This window comes from Castor canadensis, chromosome 10, assembly GCF_047511655.1.
Source record: "Castor canadensis chromosome 10, mCasCan1.hap1v2, whole genome shotgun sequence".
NCBI classification, from domain to species: domain Eukaryota; kingdom Metazoa; phylum Chordata; class Mammalia; order Rodentia; family Castoridae; genus Castor; species Castor canadensis.
The window spans coordinates 56,001,295-56,017,712 of NC_133395.1; the positions used below are offsets into that span (position 1 = coordinate 56,001,295).

General features: G+C 39.3%; 1 protein-coding gene across 4 annotated transcripts in view; it reads left to right on the top strand.

Annotated features, from left to right (window-relative positions):
• Positions 1–1,839: 1,839 nt before the first annotated feature.
• The window catches only part of Akap11 (A-kinase anchoring protein 11), a 50,550-nt gene continuing 35,971 nt past the window's right edge, over positions 1,840–16,418 (top strand). The window contains exon 1 of one of the 4 annotated variants that reach the window (XM_074043320.1): positions 1,840–2,104. The gene's annotated coding sequence lies outside the window, so the exon portion shown is untranslated. Of the gene's footprint in view, positions 2,105–2,201; positions 2,242–2,437; positions 2,546–10,135; positions 10,818–16,418 lie in introns of those variants that run through there. The other 3 variants (XM_074043321.1, XM_074043319.1, XM_074043322.1) reach the window with 3 other exon arrangements.

The following is a 16,418-nucleotide window of genomic DNA, read 5'->3' on the forward strand; positions in this document are numbered from 1 at the left end:
TACTCCAAATGAGTACAGCTGGCACAAGAGCCCATAATGACTTTCTTGCTAGGTAAGTTAAGAAGATGAATTGTTGTATTAATACATGTTAGAATGGTAGAGTTGAGCCCACTGTTCATCTAAATTGGTAGCATGAAGCAGCTGTTTCAGTTAATCATTGTGAGAGCTGTAAACACTTAAAAAATTACTCAACTAGCATTTAAAAATGATCTTAATCTGCTAAAGTAATATATTTATCACATTTTTCCTTTTAAAAAGTAACCCTATAATGTTGCTCGAAATCTTGTTTTCATTAAAATTAAGGTGTAGTGTTAACTTTAAAATATTTCCATAGAACTTCTAAAATTTTATTTTTTATCTAATGCTTAAACTCTCATTAGGAACATGTGTATCTTTTATTAAATCTACCTAGGTTCAAAATAGCTTTAGAGAAAGGGAATATGAGGTTGGGCAGGTGGCAATGCTTCCATTCTCACAGTCTGAAGGGCCAGCTTTCTTAGGAAAGCATTCCTGGTATCTCTATTAATCAGTTTCATAGTTCCTCAGTTAGGTTTTCCTAAGTTCATTTCCTTTACAGCTTCCGTCCTGTTGGCGTGTGTGCATACCCAAGTGGAATTCAGGCTTAACCACTTTGCGTGTAGACTCGTTCAATTGCCTTGTTTTATCTGAGGAATCTTGATTTGGTTGTGTCACTAGTTAATGAGAAGGTTTGACACTGGAAGTCCTCTCTTGACTTGTGTTTCTTTTTGCTAAACTCCCTCTTTCTTTCCCAGCCTTGACTTTCTCTTTTCAAATCTTACACTAAAAAAGCAGTATCTACAGAAACATTATTTCATGTTCCCTTCTTCTTAGAACTGACTTGTAGACAGAAGAGGTGGTTATTTGTGTAGTGTAAATGGAGGAAACAAAATCAAAGATGAACTCTTCCTTTTGGGCCACTATCTCAAGTAACAACAAGAAAAATTCCCATTTTTCCTCCTGGACTACAAGTCTCCTCCCTGCTTCTTCTTTAAGAGTTAACTGTAGGTGTCTCTAACCCATTTAAAACTTTTCAAGTGCTTTTCATTGCACTTAGAATAAACTCCCAATTCCTTTCTCAGCTAATAAAGCTCTGGAGATCTAGCCCTTTTATTTACCTCTCGAGCTTATCTCCTTTTCTTTCTCACCCCTCCCATTCCCTTGAATGCTCTAGAATAGACTCCACTTTATGAATTAGCCTTTCCTTTGCCAGATACGCATTTTCCTCCTATTTTTTGCGTGACTGTGAATTACTGCTTAAATGTCTCATCAAAAGGGCTGCCCCTGAAGTAGCCACCCAATTATAATCACATTACTTACTGTACATTTGCAGACAGCCAAATATCAACAGATACATTTTCTTTTTATGACCCTAAATCTGTAGGACCTAGACTGTCTTGGAATGCTCAATCCACAGCTTGGAATAGTGCCTGAAATGTATAGGGACTCAACCAAAATTTGTTGAAGAAGTGAATATGCCTTCTCTCCCCCAACACTGTCCCTCGTCCCCTAAAAAAAGGCAACACTTAATTCGTAACAAGGATCCACTTGAAATGCCTTTCTCATCTATTAGGCAGTTCTGATTTAAGGGATACCCTCGAAGAGACAGTGCAACTTGACGGGACTGGCCCTTCTGATTTTAACTGGAAATCGGAAACCTTTTAGCTATCATCTCGGGCCTGGCCAAGGCTTTACTTCCCATTTCCAATACCAAGGAAAGACGTCGGGGCGAGTGAGCACTAGGGCCCGGAGGCCCCCGGGGCCGAGGATGCTGAGTGGTCCTCCCGGCAGATGCTGTGGACAGGGGCGGAGCCACCCGCGGGGATGGGGCTGGCGTGGGCCGCCTGATGCGGTGGGGCTGCCACTGTGGAAAGGACCCGGGGCTTAAGAAGAGAGCAAAACTGGCCTTGTGGCGAGGAAGGGGCTCCGTTGGCCCTAAGCCATAAGCTTAAGGGCTCGAAGGAAAGGAAGTAGGATCCGAAACCAACCCATCGGAGCGAGCCAAGGCCCGGGGACTTTGCCAGAGGAAAGGGTTAAACCGTTTCCAAGGAAACGGCCCAGGAAGCGCGCAAGACGTCCGCCGCAGGTTCGTAGGTCAGCCTCGAGTTTAAAGCTCCCACGGCTGAGCGGAATTTGACCAGTGGGGAGGCCGTCTCGGCGTCATGTGACGGGGCGGCCTCGTTGCGCTAGCTCTTCGGAACCTGTGGGAAGGTTTTTTTCCTGGTCCGTCTTTCCTTTTTTAAAAGCCCACCCACTTTTGCGCGGGCTGGCCCACGGAGTTGTTCTCGCGAGAGGCACGCAGTCTCTCGCGAGAGTGAGTGGGAGGCGTGGGGAGCAGGCTGGCTCGCGGGCTGGAGCTGCGGCGGCGGAAGCCGAGGGGGTGGGCAGGGTAGGGCGGGGGCGGGCCGCGGGGCCGGGAGGGGGGGGAGGGCTGGGGGGCTGGTGCGGGAGACTGGCGCAGCCGGTCGTTGTGGGCCGGTGATGGGCCGGTGACACGGTTGTGAGCTGCAGAAGCTGCGGCCGCCAGGTGAGCCGGACGCGGACTCACTCGCTCACCCGCTCGCGGCGTGAGCTGCGCGTCGGCCTGGGTGGATGGAGCGGCCCGGCTCGGCCGCCTTCCCGCAGCCCCTGCTGTGGCTTCTGGCTGCCCGAGTGCTGCGCCTTCGCATGGCGGTGGGAGGAGAGTGGGAGGACCGTGGCTGACGAGGAAGCTTAAGGCCCCGGGCCCACAGGGGATCCGTTGCAGGGGGAGTGCGCAGGGGACCGGGGGTCCTGGGGCCCCATGAGTGGCGCTGAAACAACAGCGCCTGTGAGTGACAGGCTCAGTCTCCGCCCTCGGGTGGTCTTCAGAGTCTCGGTGCGTGGTGGGGGTGCGCTTGTGCGCTTGTTTTTGTTCGTGATGTGTACGTGGAGCTTATACAGGAAGAGGAGGACATTGCACTTTGTTCCCAAACAGCATCCCTCACTGTCAGAACCCTGAGTCCTGGAACCAGGCTCTACCCAGTTCTTGTGACGGGAACCAAAAGCGTCAGGCGGCTCCTTGGGTATTGATATTTGCGTTTGCTGTCAAATTCTCTCCCAGGCTGTAAATGCCATTGAGTGTTCCCAACGAATTGTAATACTTCTGTTATGCTAGGCATCTAAGCTGCTTTAGAAAAAAGATAGTGTAGATGTAACCAAAGCATAAACCAAAGCATTAAAGAACATTGCAAAACGACAATGACTGCAGAATCTGACCCATCACAGTGGTATGACTTGTCAACAGTTCTTTTCCTCTTTACAACCTTGCCAAAAGAAGATGTTTTGGCTTTAGATATTAAGTTATTTCCTGGTGAGAAATGCTGCTAATGGCCTTAGCACATGCATACTGGAGTGAATAATTCCAGTTCTCTTTTTAGCTTCGTAATTATTCAATTCTTCCAAAACGCTTAGTTTTCCTTAGCTTCTTCCCACCTTATTTGAATGTTATGCTGACTGATACTGATTTTTGTCATATATGAAAACAAAGTAAAGAGTGTTTAGAAAAGATGGGATATTTAGTTATGCAAAGATGATTTTATTTTAATGTCTTCTTGGTGATTTTGGAGTAAATGATAACCGGGTACCGGGCATGACTGGTGTCAGTTAAAATAGTGCCACTTTGTGAGCGCATCAGTCTTTTTCAACTAATATCCTGGTTCCTTACACTTTTTTATGTTCTGTCAGGCAAAGCTCTGACCCAAGGGTTGACTGTGAATTTTACAATTAGTTGTCGCTGCAGCAGAGTGATTTATAAGAGATCAAGGAATTTAAGTGAATCAGGGAAGAAGTGGGTTCCCAAGCTGAGCTAGTGACTAGTGTATGTATCTACAAGACTGCAGTTGATAAGGTTGATAAGGATTTTGCAGTCTTCTCCTAGGTGGCTAGTGTTACTTCTCAGTTCAAGATATGGGAGTTGCCTAAGACCCAGAACCACAATGAAAAATTCTGTAGCTTTCTGTAGCTTTGACCTCCAAGGGTAATGTATAGAAGCTGAAGAATCTTCCTTTGGGGTCTGGAAAAAGGATGGTACTTTTAATTTTTAATTCCAGGAATATACTGTCTGGAAAAGGAACGTAGAACAGTTAAAAGGATATTATAGATCCATTTCAGAGGAAATTTCCAGTTACAAATGGGTATAGGAGTTCTGTCCTTACATGAAGAAATGTCTTTTTGTGAATGGTCAAAGGAGACTAGTTTAGAAAAGAAAAGTTCCTTTGATTTCATCTTGGCAGAGATAGAAAAACTCTGTTGCTGGTTCTTAGAATGTTTTGGCAAGGGTTTCAAACTTTTAGGATATTTGTTGTTTTGTTTTGCCTTCGAAAAGTAATCGAAGTAAATTTGTGTAGGGTAATTACTAATTACTTAGGTAAACTGATTTTTTTTCTTTTTATGAAGTGGCCTGCATGTTAGTAATAAAATCAATCCCTTGTAGGAAATGAGAGGTGGAGGCAGGTCAGGAAAAGATCTAAGTTTAGCCTCGGTGTGATTTAGGGGTGTGTAAATGGTAATATGATGAAGGGAAAGCATAATGCTTTATCAGTTTAAAAATGGATTGGACATAGACAGATGTTTTCATTTTTCTGTTCATTTTTAATTATAAAAGTTCATTTCCTGGAGTAAAAACATTTGAAATGTATAGATTTGAAATGTATAGAGGCTGAACATGATAAAACAAGAAAAGTTTAACATTTTTGGATTAGTCACTGCTTACTTTGGTTTTTTTTTGACCTTCCTTGATGGCTTGAAGATTATTTGGCTGCAACAATCAAAAATCCATTTGAATTAGCTTACTTAAGGCCTTTGTCATACAATTGGAGTACTGCCTGTGAAGTCCATTGCATGATTGCAGCTCAGCATCCTGGAAACCAGAGAGTTTCCAGTCTTATTTTTCTGTCTTTTTTTCTCTGGGAACACATGGCGCTAGGTCTGTGCTACCCACTGGATGCCCATTCTAGTTGTTGCAGATCGCCTTCTGCTGAAAGCGCTTGGTTTCTGCTTTCTCATCACTTTGGTTTGCCAGAGTGCCAACACCAGATTCACTTTGACTTTGTAGCATGGCTCCTAACAAATACCTCCAAATCTCAATTCTAAATTTATACAGAGAGAATCTGATTGGTTAGATTTCTACTTCTAGTTGAGTTGGTTGGGGGTGGTGGAAGATGGAATGGAAAATAAATAGGGTGGAGACTTAGACACCTCACAGTTTATAAGACTGCACTTATCAGAGTGCCACAGCAAGTTCTTTAAGAAAAGAAGCGTGAACAGGGAGGAAACTCTGGCTAACTTTAGTGTACTTTTACATCCTGTAGTTTGACTTCTTCCCCTAGCACTCATTGAACTTGTTCCAGCTTGCTAATGAGACCAGATCCAATGATCTCTTTTCAGGACAGATTCTCCTAGGTGTGTGAGTTAGGACAAAATTACTTAAATGCCTCATGGTTTAGTTTCCTATATGTAAAATACATGTGATGACAGCAGCTTTGGTTGTGATAACTCTGGATTCTCATATGTAAAGCAGTTAATGTATATTTGTGAGCTGGCACATGACAGGCATAACGCAAGGTATTGTGTTAGTATATATTCAGTGCATATGCGTGTCAAGTGCTGTGACCTGGGCTCCTGGATGTTCAGAGGTGAAAGAACACCATTTCTGCCTGCAAGGAGTTTAGAAATGTAGTGCTGACCACACATTTAAAACTATTTCTTGACTTCAGGACACTGAATTCTCAAATTTCTACCACCTACCTTTCAGACCATTACTTACTTGTTCCTTTTTTACCTGCTTTGGAACCCTTGATCATGGTTGTCCCCTTGGATTCTCTGTTCATCTTCTGTTCTTTCCTTGTCTCTGGGAACAGCGTAAACCCTGGACACATGGATGATTCTTAGAGCAACATTTTCATTTTAGTTGCCTTTTTGATATTACCATTTTTGACTTAAACCACTATCTTCTAGTTATTGTATAATTGACAGAAGGCTCTAGCTTTCTTCTAGTAATTGTATAATTGACAGAAGGCTCTAGCTTTCTTCTGTTTCTCCAGGCTTGAGACCTTAAGGTTATCCATCATACGCTTCCTTTTTTATGCCCATTAATAGCCTCATGTTGTGGTATAGAGTGCCTGCTACGTGCCAAACATGGACTATCTGCAAAGCAGATCCGTTCACAAATTCTTGCTCCTGACATCTTGGGTGGAGTTTTAGTATGTTTGCAAAAGCTTCTTAAGTGCTTTTTCAGGAATATACTCAAAGAGTTATGGAGTTGTACGTGTCACTGGTAAAGAGAAATGTGTTCCCTGCGTTAAATTTCTGAGTATTTTTAAAGAAATAATCTTACAGTTGGATGACGTATAACATTTGGAACATTACTTCAACCCCTAGACAGCATGTTCACATTGAAAACCACCTAAAGGTTTTAGTTTGTGTAAGTTGTGTTTATGGTTGTTGAACATGGAGTTTTGAAGTGGAAGCAGCTCACACTTAGCATCTGTCAACTAGGCCCATGCACATATTTTAAAAACCAATGACTGGTTGGGTTCACACAGTCCTTAGAAGTGGGTCCCAACCTGCAATGCAGCAGAAATTTACATTTTTCTGTCAATGTTTGAGAAAATAAATGTGGCAGAACAAATATTCTTGGATTAATTTTCAAAGTCATTAGATAGATGGACTATTTTCCATTTGGTGATATTACTCTTGCCATCAGATGCCCTTCTGAATTTCATGTTGGTGAAATTTCCCTTTGCCTTATAGCTTGTTTGATTCAGTAAGTAACAGCTGTTTTTGTGGGTAAGACCTTTCAGGTGTGCAGAGATGAGTAAAAGCATGACCTCAGAATGTAGGCTCTTGAGAGCAAAGACTTTTCACTATTGTGTCCCAGTCATTGTTACTTAGATGTTTGGTGAATGTCTGTGTTGAATGTTAGTGTTTACAGTTCAGTGCAGGGCACAGCCTTGTATACATGTAATTGTTACATAAGGCACTATAGTCTCAAGTGCTAAAATAAGGCAGTGGCACTTTTTCCCCTCAAGGGACATTTGGCAATTTTTGGACAGTTTTGGTTTTCACAGTTGGGTGGGTCTCAAAAGGATACTGCAAAACATCCTACCTACAATGCACAAACAATCCCCTACACAAAGATTTATCTAAGCCAAAATGTCAGTAATGTGGAGGTTGAGATACTGTACAGCTCTAGGAACAAAATGTGTATAGTGTATGAAGAATGAATTGATTTAAAAATAAAAAAATAAGGCAGAAACTATAAAGAAGCAAATATTTTAATTGATATCAGGAATATTCAGTCTTTTTAATATAATTATTGTTTTAAAGGCAAAGCAGTAGTAACTGATAGCTGTGGTATTTTTAGGTTTTGTAAGTCAAACACCAGGTCTGACTCAAAGGAGGAGCCACCATTTGAGTTCCTGCCTTATCAAGTACTGTTTTTACATGTTACTGCACTGCATTCCTGTGAAAGTGAGCTTTAACTTCCTTCTCTGCAAAAAGGAGGATAACATCATCTTTATCCCACTGCTTACTATTAGGTATTCTGTTTTGGTTTTCTAGTGGTCGTTGTGGAGTTACAAGGCAACTTCTACTTACAGTCTTTTTTCAAATAATATTCATGTATAGTGTAGAAATCTTGTGACAGCAGTTTTTCACCTTCAACCCACCACATCCTTTGTGTTGTATTGTTATACAGTTTACTTTTATGTCTAATACATTGTTAGTATTTTTAAGCATTTTAAAGAGACTAAGAAAAAAACACTTTTTATATTACTGTCATATACCATTTCAGATGCTCCTTTCCCTTTGATAAAAATATCTACTGGCATTGTTTTTCTTTGCCTGAAGAATTTCTTTTGACAGTTATTCTAATATGTTCAGCTGGTAATGAATTCTCACTGCTCTTACTAGTATGAATAAATTTATTTTGCCTTAATATTTGAAAGATATTTTCATTAGGTATGGATATCTGGGTTGACACTCTTCCCTTTCATTGTTTTTAAAGATGCTGCTCCATTGTCTCATTTTCTGATGTGGAGAGATAGCAAGTCTGCTGTTCTTTGTTCTCTCTGTGGTTTGTAATTTTCTGATTGCTTTTAAGATTTTCTTTTTAATCACTAGTTTCCCGCAATTTGGTTATGATGTACTTTGGGTAGTTTTCTTTATGTTTATTGAGCTTGCTTCGATTTGTCACTGTATGTTTTCATCAAATTTGGTAAATTCTGGACCATTTTGTCTTAAAGTATTTTTTTCTGTGTGCTTCCTCCAACCCCATATTTTTTTGCTTCTGGGTTTCCACCCTTTTTTACAGTGCTGAGTAAGTCATTGGTGCTCTGGTGTTTTTTGTTTGTTTTATCTTGGATAGTTTTTGTTACACTTTCTGCAGATTGATTTCACTTTTTTTCAGTGTTTAATCTGCTGTTAATTGCATTCAGCTCTTTATTTTAGAAATATTTTACTTTCATCTCTAAAAGTTCAATTTTGGTTTTGTTTATGCCTTCTGTTTCTCTTGTCATAATCCTGTTTTCCTCTCCCTCTTGAATGTATGGAACATATTTGTGCTGTAGTTTTCAATCTTTTTCTGTTCGGCTCTATAATTTATTGACTTTTTCCGCCTAGTTATTAGTCATATTTTTCTTCTCCTTTGCATACCTCATAATTTTTTTCTTTTTTTTTTTTTAATGGGAATGGGGTTTGAACTCAGGGCTTTGTGCTTGCAATACAGGCACTCCATGGCTTGGGCCATTCCTCTAGTCCAATTTGCTCTGGTTATTTTGGAGATGAGTCTCACGAACTATTTACTAAGGCTGACCTTGAACTGTGATCCTCCCCCGATCTCAGCCTGCCATGTAGCTGGGATTACAGGTGTGAGCCTGGTTTACCTCATAGTTTTTTTTATTATATGCTAGCTCTTGAGTTTTATGTGCTTGCCTGTTTGGCTTTGAATCCTCAAGCATGTTGGATTTAGTTGGGGTGCACAGTTAGATCACATGGAACCTGTTGGATTGTTTGGAGTCTTGCTTATTTTAAGCTTTGTTAGTGTGGTGGTTAATCCTGATGCCAGTTTGATTGATTGATGTCTAGGTTAGTAAGGCCCACCTCTGGCTGTGTCTATGAGTGTGCTTCCAGAGAGGGACTAAGGATGGAGGCGGGGGGAGACCTTGGTGTACGGCACCATCCAGTAGGCTTCTGATCTGGGTGGAACAAAGAGGGGAAGAAAAAGGAAGCCTAAGGGTATAGGCTTCAGTCTTAGTGGACTGAACCCTCTAAAACCAGGAGCAAAAATAACTCTTCCCTTTTTTAAAGTTGTTTGTCAGGTATTCTGTCACAGGGAGGAAAAAAATTAGGCTAACACAGTTAGTGTGGGTCTAGAAGATCCTTTAGTGTAGTAGTGCCTTATTTCCCCTACAAAGATGACTGCTTTCTAAGGTGTCTGTCTACTGCCTGATATACTGCAAAGTTTTTCCACTTTGGTTAGAGAGAGTGTAAACTATTACAAGTTCTGTTTGGTTCCAACTATTGTTTGGTCTGCTGCTTTCTGGTTGCTATTCCCCAACCTCAGGTACTAGGCACAGCTAGTGGCTAGCCAAAAGTTCTAAGAGAACCCTTCTGCAGATCTTTAGAGCTCTTGCACTCATTATACTCTTCCTCTTGTGTTGTGTCCTGTAAATTTTAGCTATCTTGGTGTTCCAAAACTCTGAGCTCTGTTTCCAGAACTCACTGAGACTGCCAGACAGCTTGGCTTTCCCATCTGACTCTATTATGAACGGGAAGTAGCTGGTGGGCAATGTTTTCCTTCTGTAAGGGCCCATTCACAGTCCTGCATCACCTGTTGACTAATGTTTAGAAACAATGTTTCCTGTGTATTTTGAACTGTTTTGTTATAGTAATGTTCAATAAGATATTAATTTTTAACACATTTGGCAGTCAAAAAGTATACTTGAAGCATTTATAAATATCTCATAAGAGAAATTGTTGCAAACTTTTAAATGTATTTTTACAAACAATTCATTAAATGTAAACCTATCCATTTAAAGGCATACTTTGCTCTTTAAATAAAATTTTTTTTTTTTTTTTGAGGAAAGGTCTTACTGGGTAGCCTGGACTAACCTGGAACTCATGATCCTTCTGCTTCAGCCTCCTGAGTGTTGGGATTACAGTATGTGTTGCCTGGCATGAGATTCTTTACTCAGCAAGAGTTTGAATGCCTACTATGTTAAAAATACATGTACACAAAATGATTTTGTCTCCACTGAACTCACAAGAGGGAAGTATGTAAACAACGGCACCAAAGGATTAAAGGACAAACCACTTGGGGAGACTGAAGAAGGCAGTTACTGTTTGGGCAGGAGTGGGAAGGGGTAAAGGAGCCAAACCTTCCTGAGAGAGGGGAGTCATTGACTAATACCTAAAGAGGAAGTAGCAGTTCAGCAGATAGAAGCAAGAGGGTAGGTTTGAGGGAAGTATGGAAGCGTGACAGATCAGGACTTGGTAATTTACTACATGTGATCATCAGTTGGGAAAGGTCAGTTTCCAGCTTGGTTTACTGTCTGGACTTGGTTTACTAATGTGGTCCCATGAGGGTTAGAACTCCTGAAGGATAGCATTAATTCATTCATAAGTTTGGTGGCCCCAGGGTTACCTCCCAGTATGACTCACCTCTTAAATGTTCTACCACTCCCTAACACTGCCACACTGATGACACCTCCAGCACATGAAAACTAAATAGAGTGAAAACCAAAGAGGACAAGGATGAAGATAAGGACATATAAGAGAAGGTAAGGAAATATAAGTATTTGAGTATCAATATAAGAAAGAATTTAGGGACATAAACCAATGTAATGGTTAGAGAGATACACAGTGTTTCTCAAGCAGAAACTACAGTACTTCTATGTAGACTTGGTTTTGAATCATTCGGAAGACCAAAAAGGAGGATGATGAATTTGAAGCCACCTTGGGCTATATATATAGTGAGACCCTATCTCAAAAATAAATAAATAAATAAAAAACAACCAACTGATATCCTACTGCCCTTCCAAACTAATTTATAAATATGTGTATGGAAGTTTGAGACTTCCATATTACACAAGGGTAATAGGAGGCAAGTCAAGATAGGACAATATTGTTGGTAGAAGACTGGAAAGGTGTTTCATCCTCCTTGGCATGGTTAATTCTCCTGATTATTGAAAAGTTCAAGATACAGTTGATGTTGATTTGAATATTTCTTAGTCCAGGAGAGGTAGAAAGAAAATAAATAAAATAAAATTTTTTTGAGGCAGGCTATGTAGCCCAGGTTGCACACAATCTTCCTGCCTCAGCCTCTCCAGTGCTGGGATTATAGATGTGGGCCACCATACTGACTGAGAATATTTTTTTATTATAAAAGAATTTATCTTCATCCAGAAAAACACAAGACGTATATAAACAAAAAAGAAGCACCTATAATCACACCCACCCAGATAAAAATCACTACCCATTTAGTTTATGCCCTTTTTTATATGGCATCATACAGATTTTGCACAAAATGGGATAATTCAAGCATGCTGGAACTAACCTTATTAATAATCTATTATCTCCTCTTGATATAGATAGGTAACATTTTATAACATTAAAAAAGGGCAACCCTGTCATAGTTTAGTGTACCTCCTTTAAGACATTTCCTGTGCATGTACAAATGTACGTGTGTGTCAGAGTTGTGTATGTGTCTAAACTCACAAGTGAGAGCACACGGGTGAGATTAGTGATTCTGCAACTTTCTCTTTCATCTGGCATGTACTACTCGAACTCATTCTAACAGCTGGGTAATACTTAAGTGACTATATTGTAATTTATTTGAATTGATGAACTTACAGAATATTTTTAGTTTTTTAGGGTTTTTTGTTTCAGTCAATATTCTTTTATATACCTTTGTGAATTTTGGGTAGACACATAGGATAAATTCGAAGAAGCGAAGTTGTAAGACCAATGGATATGTGCCCTCTATCTCTCCTTTGAATTCTTTATAATTGTTTCTCTAATTGCTTTCATTTGTTTCTTTTTGCAGTCTGTGTTTTTCTATTAAATCTACTTAGCATTTTCTGTATTAAATCTAATATTTTTTCTTACTCTCTTGGTTCTGTATTGCTCCTAAGGCGATTTCAGTAATGGTTTTATTTTCATTTTTGGTGTCTCAGTTTTCATTTGTTTGTGTTGTCCATTGGAACTTGCTTGTCTCTCATTTGCTTTTTTTCTAATCTAAGTTCCCTTTCAATTCTTTCATATAACAGTTATCTCTTGTTTACTCACCCCGAACAGGAAACAAAGCAAACAAGTATTAAGTGGAAAGTTTATTACAACTTAAAGGCCTTTTATGGGAAAACTTGAATTTTTGCTTCTCTTGAGCAATCTGTCTAGAATTACATTCTTTGTAATTGTATAAGATGAAACTCTGCACTGCTATTATTCCCCTCCCTCATCTGTCTTCGCATCATTTCCAAAGTTCTTTTTTCTTTGCTTTATCAGAAGTTTGTCCTATCATCTCATATTGAGTTGCATAGATATTTCCTGGTAGATTGTTCTTTTATTTTTTTAAATTATTATTGTGCTGGGTGGGGGTACATTGGAGTATTTACAGAGGTTCTTAAAATGTATCAAATATATCAACTTGAACTCATTCTCTCCACTGTTCTCTTTCATCTACCCTCCCCCATTCCTGAAACAGTTTCAACAGGTATCATTTTTGCATTTACATACATGTGTTAAGATTATTGTTCTCTGTGAGACAAAATTTTATCTTAAACACAAAGTGGTGGAGTAAGGCTCAGTAAATTGTTTTTCTTCCATGAATGAAGCTCAGTATAAATGTTGAATTAAAGTTAGTTTCACTTTATTAATTTTAAGTAGTAATACAACTTCTGAGGTACTATTAGATAATATGAGGGGAAATGACTGTATTTGCCTGGATTTTTTCTTTTTTTTTCTTTTTCTTTTATTATTCATATGTGCATACAAGGCTTGGGTCATTTCTCCCCCCTGCCCCCACCCTCTCCCTTACCACCCAGTCCGCCCCCTCCCACTCCCCCCCCAACCCCTCAATACCCAGCAGAAACTATTTTGCCCTTATTTCTAATTTTGTTGTAGAGAGAGTATAAGCAATAATAGGAAGGAACAAGAGTTTTTGCTGGTTGAGATAAGGATAGCTATACAGGGCATTGACTCACATTGATTTCTTGTGCATGTGTGTTACCTTCTAGGTTAATTCTTTTTGATCTAACCTTTTCTCTAGTTCCTGGTCCCCTTTTCCTATTGGCCTCAGTTGCTTTTAAGGTATCTGCTTTAGTTTCTCTGTGTTAAGGGCAACAAATGCTAGCTAGTTTTTTAGGTGTCTTACCTATCCTCACCCCTCCCTTGTGTGCTCTCGCTTTTATAATGTGCTCAAAGTCCAATCCCATGGTTGTGTTTGCCCTTGATCTAATGTCCACATATGAGGGAGAACATACGATTTTTGGTCTTTTGGGCCAGGCTAACCTCACTCAGAATGATGTTCTCCAATTCCATCCATTTACCAGCGAATGATAACATTTCGTTCTTCTTCATGGCTGCATAAAATTCCATTGTGTATAGATACCACATTTTCTTAATCCATTTGTCAGTGGTGGGGCATCTTGGCTGTCTCTATAACTTGGCTGTTGTGAATAGTGCCACAATAAACATGGATGTGCAGGTGCCTCTGGAGTAACCTGTGTCACAGTCTTTTGGGTATATCCCCAAGAGTGGTATTGCTGGATCAAATGGTAGATCAATGTCTAGCTTTTTAAGTAGCCTCCAAATTTTTTTCCAGAGTGGTTGTACTAGCTTACATTCCCACCAGCAGTGTAAGAGGGTTCCTTTTTCCCCACATCCTCGCCAACACCTGTTGTTGGTGGTGTTGCTGATGATGGCTATTCTAACAGGGGTGAGGTGGAATCTTCGCATGGTTTTAATTTGCATTTCCTTTATTGCTAGGAATGGTGAGCATTTTTTCATGTGTTTTTTGGCCATTTGAATTTCTTCTTTTGAGAAAGTTCTGTTTAGTTCACTTGCCCATTTCTTTATTGGTTCATTAGTTTTAGGAGAATTTAGTTTTTTAAGTTCCCTGTATATTCTGGTTATCAGTCCTTTGTCTGATGTATAGTTGGCAAATATTTTCTCCCACTCTGTGGGTGTTCTCTTCAGTTTAGAGACCATTTCTTTTGATGAACAGAAGCTTTTTAGCTTTATGAGGTCCCATTTATCTATGCTATCTCTTAGTTGCTGTGCTGCTGGGATTTCGTTGAGAAAGTTCTTACCTATACCTACTAACTCCAGAGTATTTCCTACTCTTTCCTGTATCAGCTTTAGAGTTTGTGGTCTGATATTAAGATCCTTGATCCATTTTGAGTTAATCTTGGTATAGGGTGATATACATGGATCTAGTTTCAGGTTTTTTCAGACTGCTAACCAGTTTTCCCAGCAGTTTTTGTTGAAGAGGCTGCTATTTCTCCATCATATATTTTTAGCTCCTTTGTCAAAGATAAGTTGGTTATAGTTGTGTGGCTTCATATCTGGGTCCTCTGTTCTGTTCCACTGGTCTTCATGTCTGTTTTTGTGCCAGTACCATGCTGTTTTTATTGTTATTGCTTTGTAATATAGTTTGAAGTCAGGTATCGTGATACCTCCTGCATTGTTCTTTTGACTGAGTATTGCCTTGGCTATTCGTGGCCTCTTGTGTTTCCATATAAATTTAACAGTAGATTTTTCAATCTCTTTAATGAATGTCATTGGAATTTTGATGGGAATTGCATTAAACATGTAGATTACTTTGGGGAGTATCGACATTTTTACTATGTTGATTCTACCAATCCATGAGCATGGGAGATCTCTCCACTTTCTATAGTCTTCCTCAATCTCTTTCTTCAGAAGTGTATAGTTTTCCTTGTAGAGGTCATTCACATCTTTTGTTAGGTTTACACCTAGGTATTTGATTTTTTTTGAGGCTATTGTAAATGGAATTGTTTTCATACATTCTTTTTCTGTTTGCTCATTGTTAGTGTATAGAAATGCTAATGATTTTTCTATGTTGATTTTATATCCTGCTACCTTGCTATAGCTATTGATGATGTCTAGAAGCTTCTGAGTAGAGTTTTTTGGGTCTTTAAGGTATAGGATCATGTCGTCTGCAAATAGGGATATTTTGACAGTTTCTTTACCTATTTGTATTCCTTTTATTCCTTCTTCTTGCCTAATTGCTCTGGCTAGGAATTCCAGTACTATGTTGAATAGGAGTGGAGATAGTGGGCATCCTTGTCTGGTTCCTGATTTTAGAGGGAATGGTTTCAGTTTTTCTCCATTAAGTATAATGCTGGCTGTAGGTTTGTCATATATAGCTTTTATAATGTTGAGGAACTTTCCTTCTATTCCTAGTTTTCTTAGAGCTTTTATCATGAAATGATGTTGGATCTTATCAAAGGCTTTTTCTGCATCTATTGAGATGATCAAGTGGTTTTTGTCTTTGCTTCTGTTATGTGGTTTATTATGTTTATTGATTTTCGTATGTTGAACCACCCCTGCATCCCTGGGATGAAGCCTACTTGGTCGTGGTGAATAATCTTTTTGATGTGTTGCTGAATTCAGTTTGCCATTATTTTGTTGAGGATTTCTGCATCAGTGTTCATTAAGGAGATTGACCTATAGTTCTCCTTTTTGGAGGTGTCTTTGCCTGGTTTTGGGATAAGTGTAATACTGGCTTCATAAAATGTGTTTGGCAGTTTTCCTTCCCTTTCTATTTCGTGGAGCAGTTTAAGGAGGGTTGGTATCAGTTCTTCTTTAAAGGTCTGATAGAATTCAGCAGAGAATCCATCAGGTCCTGGACTTTTCTTTTTGTGGAGACTCTTAATTGCTGCTTCAATTTCATTTTGTGTTATAGGTCTATTCAGGTGATTAATTTCCTCTTGGTTCAGTTTTGGATGATCATATGTATCTAGAAATCTGTCCATTTCTTTAAAATTTTCAAATTTATTTGAATATAGGTTCTCAAAGTAGTCTCTGATGATTTCCTGGACTTCCATGTTGTTTGTTGTTATCTGCCCTTTTGCATTCCTGATTCTACTAATTTGGGTTTTTTTCTCTCCTCATTTTAGTCAGGTTTGCCAGGGGTCTGTCGATCTTGTTTATTTTTTCAAAGAACCAACTTTTTGTTTCATTAATTCTTTGTATGGTTTTTTTGGTTTCTATTTCGTTGATTTCAACTCTTATTTTTATTATTTCTCTCCTTTATTTGTTTTGGGATTTGCTTGTTCTTGTTTTTCTAGGAGTTTGAGATGTATCATTAGGTCATTGATTTGGGATCTTTCAGTCTTTTTAATATATGCACTCATGGCTAT